Source organism: Phasianus colchicus, chromosome 7, assembly GCF_987193195.1.
Source record: "Phasianus colchicus chromosome 7, bPhaCol1.hap1.1, whole genome shotgun sequence".
Lineage (NCBI taxonomy): Eukaryota > Metazoa > Chordata > Aves > Galliformes > Phasianidae > Phasianus > Phasianus colchicus.
In genome coordinates this window covers 21,594,908-21,612,407 of record NC_143442.1, presented here as the reverse complement: position 1 = coordinate 21,612,407, position 17,500 = coordinate 21,594,908, and the positions used below count along the sequence as shown (strand labels likewise).

The 17,500-nt window shown below is 38.4% G+C and overlaps 1 protein-coding gene across 1 annotated transcript in view; it reads right to left on the bottom strand.

Annotated features, from left to right (window-relative positions):
- The window catches only part of AGPS (alkylglycerone phosphate synthase), a 75,091-nt gene extending 58,746 nt beyond the window's left edge, over nt 1-16,345 (bottom strand). The window contains exon 1 of the mRNA XM_031601377.2: nt 16,104-16,345. The gene's annotated coding sequence lies outside the window, so the exon portion shown is untranslated. The remainder of the gene's footprint in view (nt 1-16,103) is intronic.
- Nucleotides 16,346-17,500: the final 1,155 nt, after the last annotated feature.

The following is a 17,500-nucleotide window of genomic DNA, read 5'->3' as shown; positions in this document are numbered from 1 at the left end:
TCAGATGTGATTGACACCAATGTACTAGGAACACCTTTTTGTTCTGCATTTCTGTAACCCTGCACAAAAAGACACCTACAGAAAAGGTGGGGTTTTGGCTCTCTTAAGAACAGGATGGGTGTGGGACATCCACGGCTGAATCACGAGCTTAGAAGAAACTTATGGGGCAACAGATGGCAAGAAGGACATAAGCCCTCGAGCTCACATCTGTATTAGTCATTTTGATCACCAGTGTGGAAAGCTTACACCCTTTGATGAATCCATCATTCAGCAACAACTAATTGATTCACTGGGAGGAGTTCCGTTAATATTTGAATAGACCAATATGTTTTCCTGAAACTTTTCTCCTACTTAGCCTTTGTGTCTTGTTTATAGAGCAAGCAGAGACCCTGAGGGAAAGGGAACACATCCATCCATCCATGAACTACCAGCTTATGGCAATAGGAGGCTTAAGATACAGGATTCAGTACTATAGTCTGAGAAAGGCCCAGGTCTCAAAGGGCACAGCTAGGGAGAAGCACGCAGGACTTCAAGCCGTTGGAAAAGGTCAGGATGTGGAAAGCTTACACAAGGACAGAAGCAGCTGAAACTAGGATAAAAGGGATCAAAATCTACAGAGCTACAGGGCCTGTAGATGAAACTTCTTATCTAGAGATCTCCAACCAGCAGCTGACTTTCTTATATGGAAAAGGTTGGTGGGCAGTATGTTCTCTCTTTAAACATGTAAAAAATGCGGACTTTTTTGTACACAGCAGTCAGCTCTCTCTCATTACATTTTCCAAGATTATCAACGATTTCAGCTTTCAATCAACAAGATGGTCAGAACGGCCTAGATGTCTATATCTGAACAAGAGCTGATCACTGAGAAGCAAGTGCTAAACCCTTGTCAATGGCATATTAAAAAACGCATGTGAAATGGTTACAACTTCACTATGCCTTCCACTGGTGTCCCAGGGCAGTTAGAAGTAGTATATTACTATTATCCGTGTCAGACCTATTTTATATATTCCATCTTTTGCTTGCAAGAAATATATCTGCTAAATAGTTAGATATATGCATGGGTGAGTTTGTGCATCTATCAGTTCAAAGCAGATCTTTGCAAACTGAATAAGATAAATTTCTATTTGTTTATTCTGCTTACTTCTGGTAGTAAATCCATTTAAATTCCATCACTGGTAACAAGAGTGGCAGATAAGTTTATAGTATATGTGCTTTGCAAGTTCTCAGTGAATTCTTATTTTACTTTCTTTGATCTATTCTAATAACGGTCCTGTTGCATCCAGATAACTGAAGGGAAGAAAGCACTGTGAAGAGATGTACATCCCTGCCATCTTTCAACCCTTCCACAATGTATGTCAAAAGCCTGTCAAGAGATACAGCTTTTTTATTTGTTTACCGAGGCAATTCAGTAAAACCAAATATTCTTACCACATATGGCTTCCTGTGGCTTTGTTGGTGAAAGTAAGCATAATTTGACATTTACAGACAGTTAGCTTTCAAGGTGTCTATCCCAAAGGAGCTCAAGTGTGGTTTCCACGCTCCTGTTTATTGCCCCAAGAATTTCTCTCCTTCCCCTTCTTTAACAGAGCTGTCAATTAAAGTGAAATACTATTGCCCGGCATGACAAGGGAGCCTCTATGGAAACTATTTGCCTCCTGTATGCTTTCTTGCCTGCTGTAGCTCCTGTACACCTGCATTTTATCTTGATGACTTAATCTCGTAAGTCAGAGATACTCAGTTCTCTTCATTTACTTTGAGAACTTCCATTTTTCACTCCAGTTTTATGCCCTCCTTTGGAAGAGTCTTATAAGAAGCATTGCAACAGTGAAAATCCACTTTGGAGAATGAGCATTTTCAGTCCAGTTTATGACTTTATCCTGACTAGAGTTGGTAGTTTCTTTTTGAGACATTAAAATGATGATTCTCTCCTCATTTATGTAGTTATGTGTGTTTGGAAAGAAAAGATGCCTTCTTTGCCAAAATGTATTGCTTTGACAGTCAGCAGCCAACAGAGAGAAGTTCCATGTATAATTGATTCAAAAGAATCTGGTAAACATTAATCACATTCAACAATTTCCTCTGACAGTGCTATATCCTGGCAATCTCCTGTCACCTATGTTCCAATGCGTATGAATTTTGAGATCAACTCAGGATACAGCTAGGATCTCAACATACATCACATCACATCATCAGGGGAAATACTGGAAGCAAGACTGCATTATAGCACTTTGTTAAATAATCCACTCTAATTATGTAGTTTGATGTACTGAAATTCTCCCAATCTGCCACAATTTCCAGAATTTCAAAGAAATTACCAATAAAGGCACATGCTTAATTCTGTATTTCCCTTGCTATGTCCCTATACATAGTATTGGAGCCAATAACTTTGTGTTGCCTCCTCAGGCAATATAACATATACACTGTATTGCGGAAGAGAATGTTGCTTGTATTTTAGTTTGAAACCCAAATCTTTCAATAAAGTTGAAAGATTTTTCAAAAACTTTCAAAAACTCAAATCCTTTCAATATCCAAAGGGGAGCTATAGAGAAGAAGAGGACAAACTCTTTAGCAGGGTCTGTGGCAATAGAACAAGGGGAAATTCTTTCAAGCTTAAAGAAGGAAGATATAAGGAAAAAGCCTTTTACAATGAGGGTGGTGAGGCACTGGAACAGACTGCCCAGAGATGTGGTGGATGCCCCATCCCTGCAGACTTCCAAGGCAAGGCTGGATTAGACCCTGGGGAACCTGATCGAGCTGTAGGTATCTCTGTTCTATTGCAGGGGAGTTGGGCTAAATGGCCTTTAAAGGTCGCTTCCAATTCCAAGGATTCTATGATTCTCTCTTGCATTTTTTTGAGAAGCCTGTAGGAGTGACAAGAGCTCTGTATTGTCAGGATGAGAAATAACATCTCAGGAAGAGGAAAAATACAATGGAATGGAGAGGGCTAAAGGTGATGGAGTGCAGTTTAAGTCTGTTGGATTTTCACTTGTGTAATTAAAATATGAAAAAGGTATTGAAAAGCTTAGTGTATCTATGCAGTTCTTGACTGAATCTTATTACAGAATTCTTTAATGTGGAAAATGGATATCTACCAGATAGCCAAGTTTAACGCTTCACTTAAAGGTATAGCACTTGATTATTGTAGCTAGCTAAAAGAAAACAAACAAACAGCCACAACAAAAAAAATCCCACTCAAACAAACAGCAACAACAAGAGCAAAAAAAAAGCTTCCTGGATCAGATAGCTAGGCAGCTTAACAAATCCAAATTCAGCATTTAATGAGAAGGAGCATTATCTTCTAGTGTCTATTACATTTTAAGACAATTACCTGAGTGTGCTCTAGGGAATACCAAGGTACGCAACATCAGACACACAATTAAGCAATTGTGTAAACACCATATCTGGGACAAGGGGAGTGTTTGAATATACCATGCAAAAACTGCTCTCAAATGGAGTAATCTTGTGATTCTTTAAAATGAAAAAAAAAAAAACCCACACTTTAAATGTGAGCTGTATTTGAATTAAGTGCTGGATTTTATTGAGGCTTCTGTCACGTAATTCCACTGTTTTAGTCACTTTCCACTTCTTATTTGTGACAACTGATATTTTTTCCCTTTGCTTAAAACCCAAGTATTTTTCATTATCTTTATGGAAATAGATGTCAAAAGAGAATTAAGCATCTGCAGCTTAGAATAAGAAAAAACACACACTATTTTTTCAGTAATATCTATATCATTCTCGTATGCTCTTATATTACTCCATAATTACCTCCCTCACAGTAGCACAATTATCCTATAAAGATAATTACTAATGGAAAGTTGATGAGAATAGATTAGGTAAGTCAGGAAGTGTGTAGACAGAAACAGGTGGGGGAACTGAGCATCTAATGTTCTCTCTTGATCTGCTGTCTCAAGAGTGGATCAGGAGGAAGCAGAGGCACGAAACTATGAACAGGGAGCCATGTCTGGTTAGTGGAGCACACCACATGGTGTTGCATGCACGTGGCTCTGCACAGCAGAGATGGGATTTCCTAGTTTGCAATCAGTGTCATTATCATTATACCAGGTCTGCATACATTATTATTACACTGCACATCATTGTAACATTTGCATTTTGTTTTGGGCTGAAGTACGCAACTACCACACCTCATTTCATCCTCCTCTTCCCACACTTGGGTCTAAGCTCTTTAGTTTTGCTCTGAGAAACAAAAACAAAGAAGAGAGAATCTAAAGCAGTAGTAATGAGATCAAGAAGTAAATAAGTTCATTCTGTGAAACAAAGCAAACATCGATTCAATTATAGATTAAGCCAAGAGCGAAGGGCAGCTGAACTGAGTATTTGTGTGAGTGAGAGCAACGCTTCTGCTCAGATGCGAATAAGTTACAGTTATTAAAATATGGTTTTAACCTGAGAGATGCTACAGAAAGGGTGTGATTTACAGGATTTTGCAAATTACAGCACAGTATGTGAAGAGGAATGAGTGGTAATTTCCCTGAATATTCTAAACTATTAAACAAGGCCCTTTTGGAGAAGGGCAGGGTGGACAGCCATAGCTAGGAGCTATTAAAAAGCATCATTATCTGTAAGTAAGCAAGCACTGCTAAAGCAGACAACCCATGAGCAGCTAAGGCAGTCTGTAAGAACTGCCTTCCTTTCACTTTTGAAATTATCGGTCATTTGTTGGTTTTATCTTTTTAGAATTTTGCTTCCTTCCTTACAATGTGACTTGAATTCTTCAGTATAGTGTAGAAGTTTAACTAAGTATATAAAATTAAAGCTCATACTGCTGAATTTGCACCTTAAATGCTCTTACTGCTGCTGCACCAGACCTGAGGACTCCAGTCTCAGGCTCTATCAAGCCAGTGCTGTTCACCAGTGCTTTGTTTCAATAGAGAAATGTGGTGCATACAAGGGATAACAAAGGCAGCTCCTTTTTTGAAGAATAGAAAATAGATTAAGCTGGTCTCAGCTGAAAAGGATGCCATCAATTTAGACAGCAGCATGTTCTTTCAGCTGAAAACATGGGAAATGGAGCAGCACAAATGGGTGAACTGCTTGATTCTCCAAAATATTTGTGAGATAATTAATCTCTACAGCTTTCTTTGTGTGATAGGGGACCAGCTTACTGCTCCGTTACGTGCAATGATATCACTGAAGAAGGTAGACATTTTTGAATGTGAGAGAAAAACAATTTATTTTCTCTTTAACACAACATGCTTTGTATGTTGAGAAGTTAAAAAACAAACTGTCCCTGTATGCACGGCTCCTCAGCACTGCAGCACGGGAAGTTCAGGGGCAGGGAAACAATTGCAAAATAGAAGTGGGGGAAAAGAAAGCAGTGCCAAACTTCGAGGGAGAAAGTAATACTGTAAATATACCAAATGACTAGACATAAAAAGAAGCGCTGAGTGACTTCTCGTGTTCTTGAGAGCTGGAAGCAGCTTGATGAGAAACCTCAGGGCAATCATTCCCAAGCTTGCTGGAACAGGGCCTGTTAAGATTCAGGGATAATAGCGTTGGCAGCCCTGCTAGAGCACTCCCTCCTGGCCAATGTGTGGATTAGTTTGAGAAGGGCAGCTAAGGATAATAGTACAATCTCGTGACTGAAGAAAGAATAAAGCATAATAATAAATTTAGCAGAGGGAGAGACGGGAGAGACAAAATTGAGACATTTATCAAGATGTTGCCTTGCTGTGACAACAGCCGCACTTGCCCTGGACATCACGGTACAAAGCAACTTGGGCCAAGACTGCCCTACTCCTATTTAAATACCAAGTTTTTGCTGCAATGTAGAGGGTAATGCTTCTGATACACAGGACAGCAAGACACTGCTGATATGCCTATTTTTGAGTCACTAATCTGAATTTTTCTTGTGTTTGTTTTTTTTCCTTAAAAGGCAAGGGATCATTTCTGCATTACTCCTCCAGTATGATGTTTACCTATACTTTCCTTATGTATTACTCAATATATCATTCAAACTCTCCAACAAAAGGATCAATGCTGCAAGCACTGCTGTGTCAGTGAAGAGCTCTCTAGTCTCAGAGTAGGAGCACAGAGACATAGCACATACGTTCCATAAAGCCTCCTAGCAATTATTTGTTAGTTAAGTAAAGCGCACATTTGTTTATTAGCAAAGAATTTCAAAACACTTTTGTTATAACGTGTAAATATATTGTATTGCAGCTTCTAACCAGTTTCTCACACCATAAAAAAATTTAAGGAGGAAAAATCATGAGCCTCAGATCTCTCTTCCTGGTGATACTACATATCCCACAATTCCTAAGCTTCCTGAGCACAAACACCCCCCAGATTTATGGAGTGCTGAGCTCTTTTGAATCAATGCCTCTGCTTTGAACTTGTCATCCCTCTCCACAGCTCTGTCAATAATCCCTGCAGCAGGTTTAGTGGTTCTGCTGCCTTCAAATCCAGTACCAGAGCACCCTCTGAGGACAGAGGTTTATCTGCAAAAGTGCCTGCTGATGTTCTGTCAGCCACACACACTAGCAGCAAGTTTCTATCTACTGGAGGCTTTGTGAGCAGTCCCAGCCCAGGATCTGGAAATTCCAGGCAACATGGGCATCCTTGTTCCCTGTGCTGCCATCAAGCCTAAAGCTGTAGCCCAAGATCTCATCTCCTACCATATCTGGAGACAGCAAGAATCCTACATAGACTGGATATTCACACAAACAAAATCTGAAACTGCGTAAAACTGGATTCTGACCTGAGGAGAGCTGGTAAACCAAGCAAGGTGGGTTAACAAGACACCATTTGGTTAGACACAGCCCAAATGTATTATTCACAAGGACTCAGGTGTGGCATTCCTAACTTGTGCTCTGTATTTGGAAGCAAAGCTTTCCTTTCACCCAGCAGATGGCCAGTTGCTCTTGGTAACAGAAAATAAAAGCTAAGCAGAGGCTTTTTCACTGACATTTATAGTCCTACAGATGGACACTTTAAAGGAAAGGCAGTTTTAATCAATAAATCAAAAAAAATGATGATAACTTTAAATTTAAGGCCTAATTATGTTGTGCTCTGTGACAGATCTCTCTTCAAACAACTTTTTCCTCAATAGTAAAATAGGCTTTGTGCCACTGAGAAAACTCAGTGTTAAGCTTAATTGCAAGAGAAAACACAAGTGCCTGACGTTTTGCTTAGTGAAACTCCATCTACCATTTTCTGACCTTGTTTTTTCCTCTAACTGTTCTCTTTATTCACAAAAGCGCTGAAAATTTGGATAGTCACAGCTGCATTCGGTGTTTGCAGCTCTGTACTATGACTGTGACTTGAAGACAAAGGGTGTTCCTAGAAGGGATCATGGAAACCTACATTGGAGACTTTCTCTCTGAAATTCACTTTCTGGATAAATCCAGCAGCCCAGAGGTGGTACTGCAGAGTACAAACATACAGCTTTAATTCCAAACTTACTGAAACAGGGGATTATGCAATCATAATGACATGCTGCCTTTTGAAGGCAAGCGCAAAGGGAAGAGAACTATGATGAAATTATTCTTACAGGAGCAAAAGCTCTTTAGAGTCATTTTAACTGCTCCTTTCACAAGAGATAGAAGTTGTTTAAATTCAGTTATTACGTGTTTAAGCCATAAAAAGAAACCTTGGGAAATAGAGGCACTGCATGCACAAGTCTTATCAGATGCCATAATCACTTGCCTTTCAGAGGTGGAAAGTCATATTAGACGTTAAATAAAAGCATGCATAAATGGGCTAAGGAATGCCAAATGGGTGAAATGGAAGGTTTCTGGAAAGCAACAAACCATGTTTCCTGCCATTCTACCTTTCTACCATGACATCTGCTGCTATGATATACTTGTACTATTTCTTGCCCTGCTGCTGGTCTCCAAGCTTAGTTAAAGATTTTTGGCACCATTTTCTCTTTTTTTGCTTATTTTGTTCATTTCAGGCAACATTATCTGGATTTTATAAAGCCTTTGTTGGTGAGCAACTACATGAAGAAGTTGGAATTAATAAAAAAAGATGAGGCAGAGCAAAATATTTTTATACTGTGAAAACAATTGGAAGTATGCACATACAACTCCACTTCTTTGATTAGCACAGAATTATTTTTACTGGAAGAGCATGCAGTACTTATTTCATCCACCAAGATCTGTCACTGTTTTTTGTTTTGAATCCAGTTTTGAATAAACACTATAGGGCAGAGATGTTAGAATCTCTCTCTTCATTTTTTTAAGTAAGTGTCACTGTAGGTCCTCTTTCAGCTAATTAGCCAGTACTGTGGTGCATACTGGCACTGCCTCAGGGATGATCTAGTTACAGCCTGAAGACAACTGCTCCAAAGAGAGAGATATTCCAGCTAGGAATACAAGTCCACCCTCTTTTCTATCACACACCCTTTCTGCAGAAGAGAAGCATTTGGCAGACAGCTTGTCTGGGAACAGTTCAGGCAGTTCAGAGGCTGCCTTACAACCGACCTATTCCTTGGAGTCCATGTTGAACCTCATTGCTGAAAAGGAGAATGCAGAATGGCTTGGCTGCAGCAAGATTTTCACTGCAGTCTTTTTTTTGTTGTTGTTGCTGTTTTGCCTGAGATGTCCATAAATCATTAATTAAAAGAAATGGATCCTTCAAACTGACAAATTCAGAGTTATCAGTGAGATTTGCTATTTTAAGCACTATTTCTATCTTACTAGAAAGAAGACAACAAATATCTTGCGTATTCCACTAATATAGCCAGTGCCTATTTTGTTAAAGGCTACAGGGTATACTGCACTTTTATATTCACTAGAACTTCAGAACACAAGATGGCAGTGTACATTGCACTGTATTCAGGCATCTAGCTGCTTCTATTCCTCAAACAGAGCATATAATATCTTATTCAGTTGTGTATTAATCTGATCATGTAATTGCAGCATTAGAAATAAACTTAGAAGTATATATCAATAGCAGAAACAAATGCAATTTGCATGAACAAGTGTTAGTTAAAGCCTAATTCAAGCTTTCATCGTACATAACTCCCTGGAGACATGAAAAGCCTCTTACAGAATTCCTCAATTGCAATAACAAGAGTATCCCTTTATGAAGGAATGGAAGTTGGCTCAGTCATAAGAGCTTCGGAACAAAATTGGCTGTTCAGGAAAAGAAAGTAAGAGAGCTGGCAACCTAAAATATGAAGAAGGCTCAAGGCTCTCTGAGGAGGAGTGCAGACCAATGAAGTGGAACAGACTGAAAAGTACCTGAAATTGAACAGGTGTCTTCCTATGAAAAAACTGAAGTGGACAACCATTTGGCATGATAATTCAGAAAAAAATCCACTGGGAAACAACAAATTAGAGAATAGGTCTCTGGCTAAGGACAAAATTACATAAACAGATACAAAGAGTCAGACCTGTCTATGACTTCAGTATTCAAAGTCTCCCTTGGTACAAGCAGTCAAACAGAACAGCAAAACAAAGCTTTTTAAGTTAACTACTCCTGGGTCTTTTTTCCTAGCTTGAGTTGAATGTTGGAGCGAATAGGTACAGCTAAAAAGTTGTCTTGCTGACTTCCAGAACTAGCAAATGGGAAGCAAACATGACTTTATTAGCAAGGCTTGCTACATAGTAACAAAAACTGTAAGAAAGAGTAGTATTTCAGAACCCAAAACCATCCTAGAAAACATTACCCCTGTGGGATGTGTAACACTGATTAAATTCTAGGCAGCCCAGATTTCTGCATAGGTTACTTTCCTACATCTGAACTCATAGCACTAATGGACAAATGCCAGAAGATCAAAACTCAATACAAAGGTGCAGCATTTCTTTCTGGATACATTTCTTAGCATAGTTATTTTGAATTAGAAAATGTATAATTTCTTTCAGACATCTGTGACATAATTACTTCAGACTTTTCTCTCCAGAATGAGAATATTTGTCACTTTATATTTTACTGGACAATAGAGAACAATGTAGTGTGAGTGGAGCATGGCATGCAGAGCCTGGCCAGAATTTTTGATAGAAGATGGAACTGAGAATGATGGTCCTCAACTCTGTGCATCAAAACATCACCAAGTTCCCAATCCCACAATCACAATAGCACAAAAAAACCTGTCATATTTTTCATAGTGATCCACAACTGTTATTTCAATTGCTGCTTATATTCCTACACATAAATCACTGGTTTTATTCCTCTCTGAGACTGCATAAGATTGAATTTGGCACTAATTCAAGTCAAATAATTCAAAAGTCATTTTTACTCGGTATTTAAAGTTCAGTTGGGTGTGGGCTCATGACTAAAATAAAGTGTCTTACCTAGTAGTTTCAGTCACTTGGTCTGTTTGTCACAGTAGATTACAGAAAGTGGAGTATGCACAGAATTATGCATGTACTCTTCAGCCATTTAAAATGGAGGATAAATTGAACATGTCATGGTTTTAGGGCAGTAATTTATACTGAGTACAGGCTAGGAATGGAGTTGAGCCAAAATCTCAGATCTAAATTACCTTGAGCTGCAGGGAAGTTTTAAACTGGATAAAAACATAACAACTGCTCACTATGTAGTTAAGTGAATCAACAGAAGACAATTTCTCAGCACTCCTAAACTAAAACATTTAAATTCAGATTTTAACTTTGTGGCTTTAATCGACAGATATCCCACTCACATAAGCTCTTTTATGTTAGTACTGCCTCTCAGATCCTGCCATCTGACACAACCACTCTGGATGTCTGTTGGCTCTGAGTACATCCCCATTCAGTATTTCATCACTGACTTGATGTTATGAAGACACACAGATTTAAGGATTTTCATACATGGACTACTTGAGTCTGTTTCACGACCTCTTTTCATTTCAGGTACTAATTCAAGCTCTGATTTTCAAGGGTACACCTTTCTTCTGGCAACCTCACCTTTCAGGTTACTATAATTGTAGATACCGTTGGTAACACTCACTTTTGCTAGAATAAAGCAAAGTAACTTATGTTGTTTCTTTCCTACAATCTATAGTACTGAGAATATACAATAGTCTTCCCTACAGACTGTCCCATTTTCCTTCACTTCTAGTCAAAACCTGTCCACTTTTTGTGATTATTGCATTGGGCAATCATCAATAGCATGAGGTTCAACAAAGGAAAATGCTGAGTGCTGCATCTGGGACAGACAATGCCTAATACAGACACAGATGGAGATGAGTGTCAGGAGAACATCTCTGCAGAAAGCGACCTGGGTGTGCTGATAACAGCAGGCTCAACATGAGCCAGCAGCCTGCCCTGGCAGTCAAGAAGCAAAAGGCATTTTGGGATGCATTAGACACAGACATAGTCAAAAGATGCAATTCTCACTCTATATCTGACTTCAGGGTGATCTCAGCTTGAATACTGCATGCAGATCCAGTCTCCACAATATAAAAAGGATGTTAAGATCCATGAAAGGGTCCAGAGGAGGGCAGCAAAGCCAGCAAAAGGAGAGGCTGAGGTTACTTGAGTTGTCCATGCTGGAGAAGGCTAAGATGTGACCACACCGCTCTCTGCAGCTCCCAAAGCAGGAGAAGTGCAGAAGGAGATGCCACTCTTGTTGCCATCCAAACATTCCAAGCAAGCATTGATTGCAGTAATAAAAGGCAATATATTTAAAATTGGCAAAAGTTCATTGCGTATGAAATATGCTGGCAAATGGTATCATTGAGGCCAAGTGCTTAGCAGGATTTAGTAAAAGGTTATACATACATATTCATACATTTATGTGGGGAATTAGATTGGACCCGATAAAAATTCATAATGGATATAAATGTTCTCAGTTCAGGGCATAAATCAGCCACCAGCCTGAGGGTAAAAAATAACTTCGCCTGTAGTCAGGTTGTTATATAATTATCCATTATACTGGTGGAGGTGGGAAAGGAGGTTGAAGAATAGGGCAATTTCCTCAGAGACATCTGGGAATTACCACTGTCAGGCAACTAATTTAGATTTGATCTGGTCTGGAAGTTCTTATTACATCAAATAATGCAATTTAGAATTAAAGAATATGATTTATTTTGTATTTCTTACTCTTTATGTAACCAAGTTCATGCCTGAGGGCATCTGCAAGTTTTTCCCATATAAGCAGGCTAAAGTCAGCAAAACTATTTCTTCTGCTGTGTTTTCTCACAGAACCTCCTTAAAAGCAGCTTCAGTTTTTCCAAGGAAATCAGGCAAAGCACCAGGAATTTAGTTTGCTGAAATGCTAGCCAGCTCATACAGCCAACTTACTGGCTATATTAGAAGAGAAAAAGTTCTGTGCATGAGCAACAGTAAAAATCTCACATTCAGAAAAGCTCTTATTCTTGTTAAATTTGCAAAATGACAAAGACTTGCAGAGCTTCTAAACATCACAAGTTATAATACTTAGCCCAGTGCATGCCTGAGTTTTTCTGCTTTGTTTATTTGGCTCACCTAAGCAAATCATCTGTGTTCCTATTGACTTGTTTTCATCTGACAATGCCTCTCCAGCTCTCTTGTTGCACTTAAAAACTACGTGAAAGCTAATATAACACACACTGTATTCTTTTAGAAAACAGCTTTTGTGAGCTTGAAAACAAATCATTTGACTGAAAATGGTTGGATTAAATATCTATAAATGAATAGAAGTAGTCATCTAATGTTCAATGTAGGGTCAAGGAGTAGTGGTTGCATTCTGCCATAGTTTTAGAATTATGGTGATACACATATTGTAATTATAGCACAAATTATCATCACAAGATGTGTGGTGGAACTCAGGAACATTTATTTAAAAAGCATCTCGCCAGCTTTCAAAAGAAAAAAACAAAGCATATCTGTGGCAGTCTCTACGCATTATTTCTGTTCCTGGTGATTAATACTAGAAATTCTGCATAGCAACCACTCAGCATCTGGAAGGTTTAGGACCACAAGCAACAAACATTTTGACTGCTTGTGCTGTGCAAACTTAAGTGATCTGTTCAGATAAATTCTGAAAAGGAATGGCTGAAGAGAAACAGCAGATGTAAAAAGAAAATCTACTTCATCATTACATGTTCCATATTCCACAAAAATATTACCTAAAAAATTCAGACTGGCTTTGATAAGCAGGCCATAACTTCTCTTGCTTTATGGACCACCTGTCCCTTGAATGAAGGCAGGGGCCTCTCTCAGCCAGCAGTACCAAACATGAGACTCCACAGGCTTCTGTTACCAGGGCGTCCTCGTTTAACACACAAGGGCTACAAAAGTAATGCGACTACTTTATGGCTTTCTGGGAACAAGTAGGGCAACTCCCTTAAGCGCAATTAACAGCAATTAACTCTTAACAGTGTCAAAGTCACCAGCCCTGCAGCTGAAACTCAAGCGAGGATTATGATAGAACCAAGTGGGCCTTGGGACACTACTCTCCTGCCTGTCACATATGCAGTTTTGTTGTGTGTCCTGCCTCCTTATGTCATCCTGCTGCCACTAGTGACATCCTGCCAGCAGCAAGCTGTTTGCCTGTGAAGTTCCCTGGCTACTCACAGCCCAGCTGCCTCATCCTGCCAACTACCAAACTGCTGCTCCTGTTCTCCTGTAGGGTCCTCCAGAACATGGCTCACTGTACACTGTCATATATTGGGGATACCAATGCTGTGTTGCAAAGACATATCACACATTGAACTGTGAGGATATGATAAATGTTTAGGGTATGACAGGTATAGTTATTCAGACTCATTTTATTTTTTAATGTATTCATTGGGAAAATAAGTAAACTTCAGCACGCTCCTGACATATACAATTGTAATTTGCAAAAACCTTCAAATAGCAGTGAAGAGAAAATTAAAGATGTATAAAGGAATTAAGCACCCCAAAAGTAGTGGTTTTGATCTAGATTCAGGCAAATTGATAAAGATTGTACGAGTAATACAAGTAGCTTCTCAGTGAAAGAGATAACCTGCATTAATTGGAAAATAAAATGATGGGAAACTCTCCTTCCTCTCCCAAGCCACTAAAAGTGAATTTGCACAGAATATGGCAAGGCAAAAGAACAATCTAATTTTGATTTCCATATAAGAATTCAGTCTTAAATATTCATTTCCACCCACAGCACTATCAAAAAGTAAAAGATAAATGAGAAAGTTCTGAAAAAATCCAGGAAAATAATCAGTGGCTGGAGGGCCACATTTATTCAGAAATATCACATGTTTAAACTTGTCCATTATGAGTTCCTCTTCATCACCCTTAAGGTTTGGGCAACTTCTGGAAGAGAGCACTTATTGCAAGTTAAAAAATAAGTCAGCAGGTCACAGGCTACCAGAGATCCTTCTGCAGCCACCAAATCACCCTTATAAGAAATCCCAAATAATGCATAAGAGTTGCATTACATTCTAAGAATCCAGCTTGGTTCTACTTCCTCAGAAACTCTTTCAAACGTTGACTTCCCTATCTCTACTATATACTTAAGTAAAAGGAAGGGATGCACACACACGCGAAGTGCTGAGGATCACACTGACTGCTCAGTATTAGTTATCAAAGCATCCTTCATTCATACCCAGGTCCATTTGTTACACTCTCCATATAGCACACTAACAGGCAGTATTGGGAATAAGGCTAATGAGTGGGAGCACTGTGTACATAATGGTATGTTTTGGACATGACAAAAATATGCAACTTAAATTAAACAGAAGCTAAAAGAAAAAACAACTGCTCTGTGATTTTAGTTTGTACCTTTCTTTAGGAAAGATGCAGAACATTTTCAACCTAAGTTTCGGGGATACCCTATGCATTGCTTTTAATTATTTAGACTGACACAAATAAACACTAGAAGTTCAGAGTTCAGTGTGAGAACCAAGCAAGAAGACCCAGTTGAATTATAAGTGACCAAGCAAGAAGAGTGGGCGCTTCAAGAAAACAGGAATTTGGGGCAGACAACTAACAGAAAGCTTTAGTATCATGAAGGAGCTCCCCTACTCCATTCAGAGGAGTGGGCCTATTTTCTCTTGTTACTTCTTTTGGAAAGACACAGTTTTGAAAGGTTATAGAAAGAACTATGCATTCTGCCACACTGGACCTTGTAGGAGATCATCAATATTTTGTTTTAGTTCCCTTACAAATAGAATGTTCAGTTCCAGACTAAAAAGGCCACATGGCTCTGGATTTTCCCCAGTCTGTAGGGGACTTTGCAATGTAAAACAGTTTTTAGCACAGAAGACCAAACAATTTTTAGCCTGACAAGGAATACAGAAATATCATAGAAAGTACACTAGAAAAAAAATTGTTTAATTGACCCTTCCAAAAAGTCAGCATTTTAACTGCATTAAAGGCATGACAAGTTCAACAGCTACAAAACATCCTTTTTCTTTTTTTTTTTTTTAAAAAAAGCTAACTTAGTTACTGTTAAACATCAGTAAAATGAGCACTCAAAACTGCACATTCAGTGTTAAAAAATTTTTCTGACAATTTTTATCTGATGATTAGATTAGCCTACTGTTGCAAAATTAAGTACAACAGCTGGAATAGATGTTCTTAGTGGTCTTTTACAACTTAGTGATTCTATTATCCTACACAGTGCATCAATACCATGACAAAAGCACTCCGTCTCTGCTGTGAATGTAAAAAAGGAGTTCTACAGAGTTCCCCTTTAAGGCCTCCAAAATACTACCACAAAGTGGCTATATTGACCTTACAAGCTCTTTTACCTGTTTTAAACATATTGCTTTCAAGAATTTCTCAACTTGAAAGGAAATCAGTTTCTAAGTTTAAGTCATCATGCTATATAATAGGACAAACTCTGACAGTCATACATTCAAAGCATCAGTTTATTCTACAGGCTGAGACAAGTACCAGTAGAAGTCAAACCATTTCTGAGTCCTTGGAGCCAAATTTAATGTTGAGTTTTCCTCAGGAAGAACAAATAAAGGTCTACTCTAGTTATTCATATTTATGAACAAAATCCTATCACTTCTCTTATTACCATATTCCAGGGAATGAGATCATAATCAATACTTAAAGACTGGGACACAAAAATGTTATAGGTATTTGGATGCTATTCCAGCAATATTACCAAGATAGGATTTTCTTCAAGAAGTGAAGAAAAAGCCAGCTACAGCACTTTATGCTGTACATTAACTTCATCTAACTTTTTATATCATAAGAGTTAGGGAAGATGAATTCCAGCCATCATGGCTGAGGACATACCAACTCCTCCTGCCAACAACCAAGCAGCAATCCATGGTCCATCACACAGCTTCACAAAGTAAGAAGGGAATGGAGTGTTGCCACATATGCCGATTCCAAGGTTCTTTGTTTATATTTCCTTAAGACGTCTCTGTAAAACAGAGAACATTTCCTTATTATTAACTTAAAAATGAGTATTGTTTCACTGAATGAGAGGGACTCATTTTAAAATAAGACCGTTAAAAAACATAACATAGAAGTTCTATATAGCACAAAATCCCAGATCCTGAGAGTCACTTCTCATTATAACCTCAGTAAAAATAGATGAGTTGATTCAAAACTTAGAAGTTCTGCATTACTTAAATTCACTCAGCAAATCAGGATGTATTTCCAACATTTTCCAGATGTTTGAAAGATTACAAGCAACAAAGAAAGATACTGTTGGCACAAACTAGCCGGGTTTTAAAATACATATTTTCAACAGTAGGTGGCACTATGAAGTTTCTAGCGTCATAATTATTCTAATGTAAGATAATACAAAATGTTATGCAGAGACATTAGAAATAACTTCATCAAAATGTTAATAGACCATTAACTAAAAACATGGCCTAATCTCTCCTTTTCCCTATCATTTTAAAAGGAACATAAAAACACTGGTCTGCCTGAGCTCAAGGTGTGAAGATAAGGAGAAAAGAAATTAAGTAAGGAACACAAATGAAATATACAGTCAACACTTTATCTAGCCTGGCCAGAAAGTGCCCTTTTCCTTTTTTCACCCCAGGTTCTAATCAAGCTGGTTAGCTCTGCACAGAATTTCTGCACTGTGATACAATCTACAGCAATACTTAAGATTCCTGTGTGCTTTTATTTTCCTTTCTATTAAATAAAGCATATAGAAAATACACCTTCATAGTTTCAGGGCAATCTTTCAGGGACTGACATTGTGCATTACTCATTTTGTGCTAATGTGTTCTATCTTCTGCTTTCTATTTCTTTTATAGTACTGGAAAAAAAAAAAATCAAAAGACATCACTAGCATGGGATCTTGAGCTAGGAGCAGCTCTACTCAAAAGAGTTCTAAACTGTGGCACCAATTTCTGCTGTAGAGCTCTGTTCCTCCAGAGACCACAAGATACAGCTGAAGTACTACAAAACACACCAAAATATAGTTTTCCACTGGAGATTATTTATGATCACCTTGTGCTACCCCTCCATAGAACTGAGGGCATGGTATTGTGAGAGCTACTTCAAAACAGCTTGTTCATTCACACACGCAGTATGTGTTCTGCTTGGATCTCTCCAGTATATTTAGTGGCTCCATGGATGCATTTTAACTTTCACTGCAAGTCAAGTGCTTCCACTGTAGCTCATACACTTATCAAACATACATATTATAAGCCTACTTAGATTATGGATTC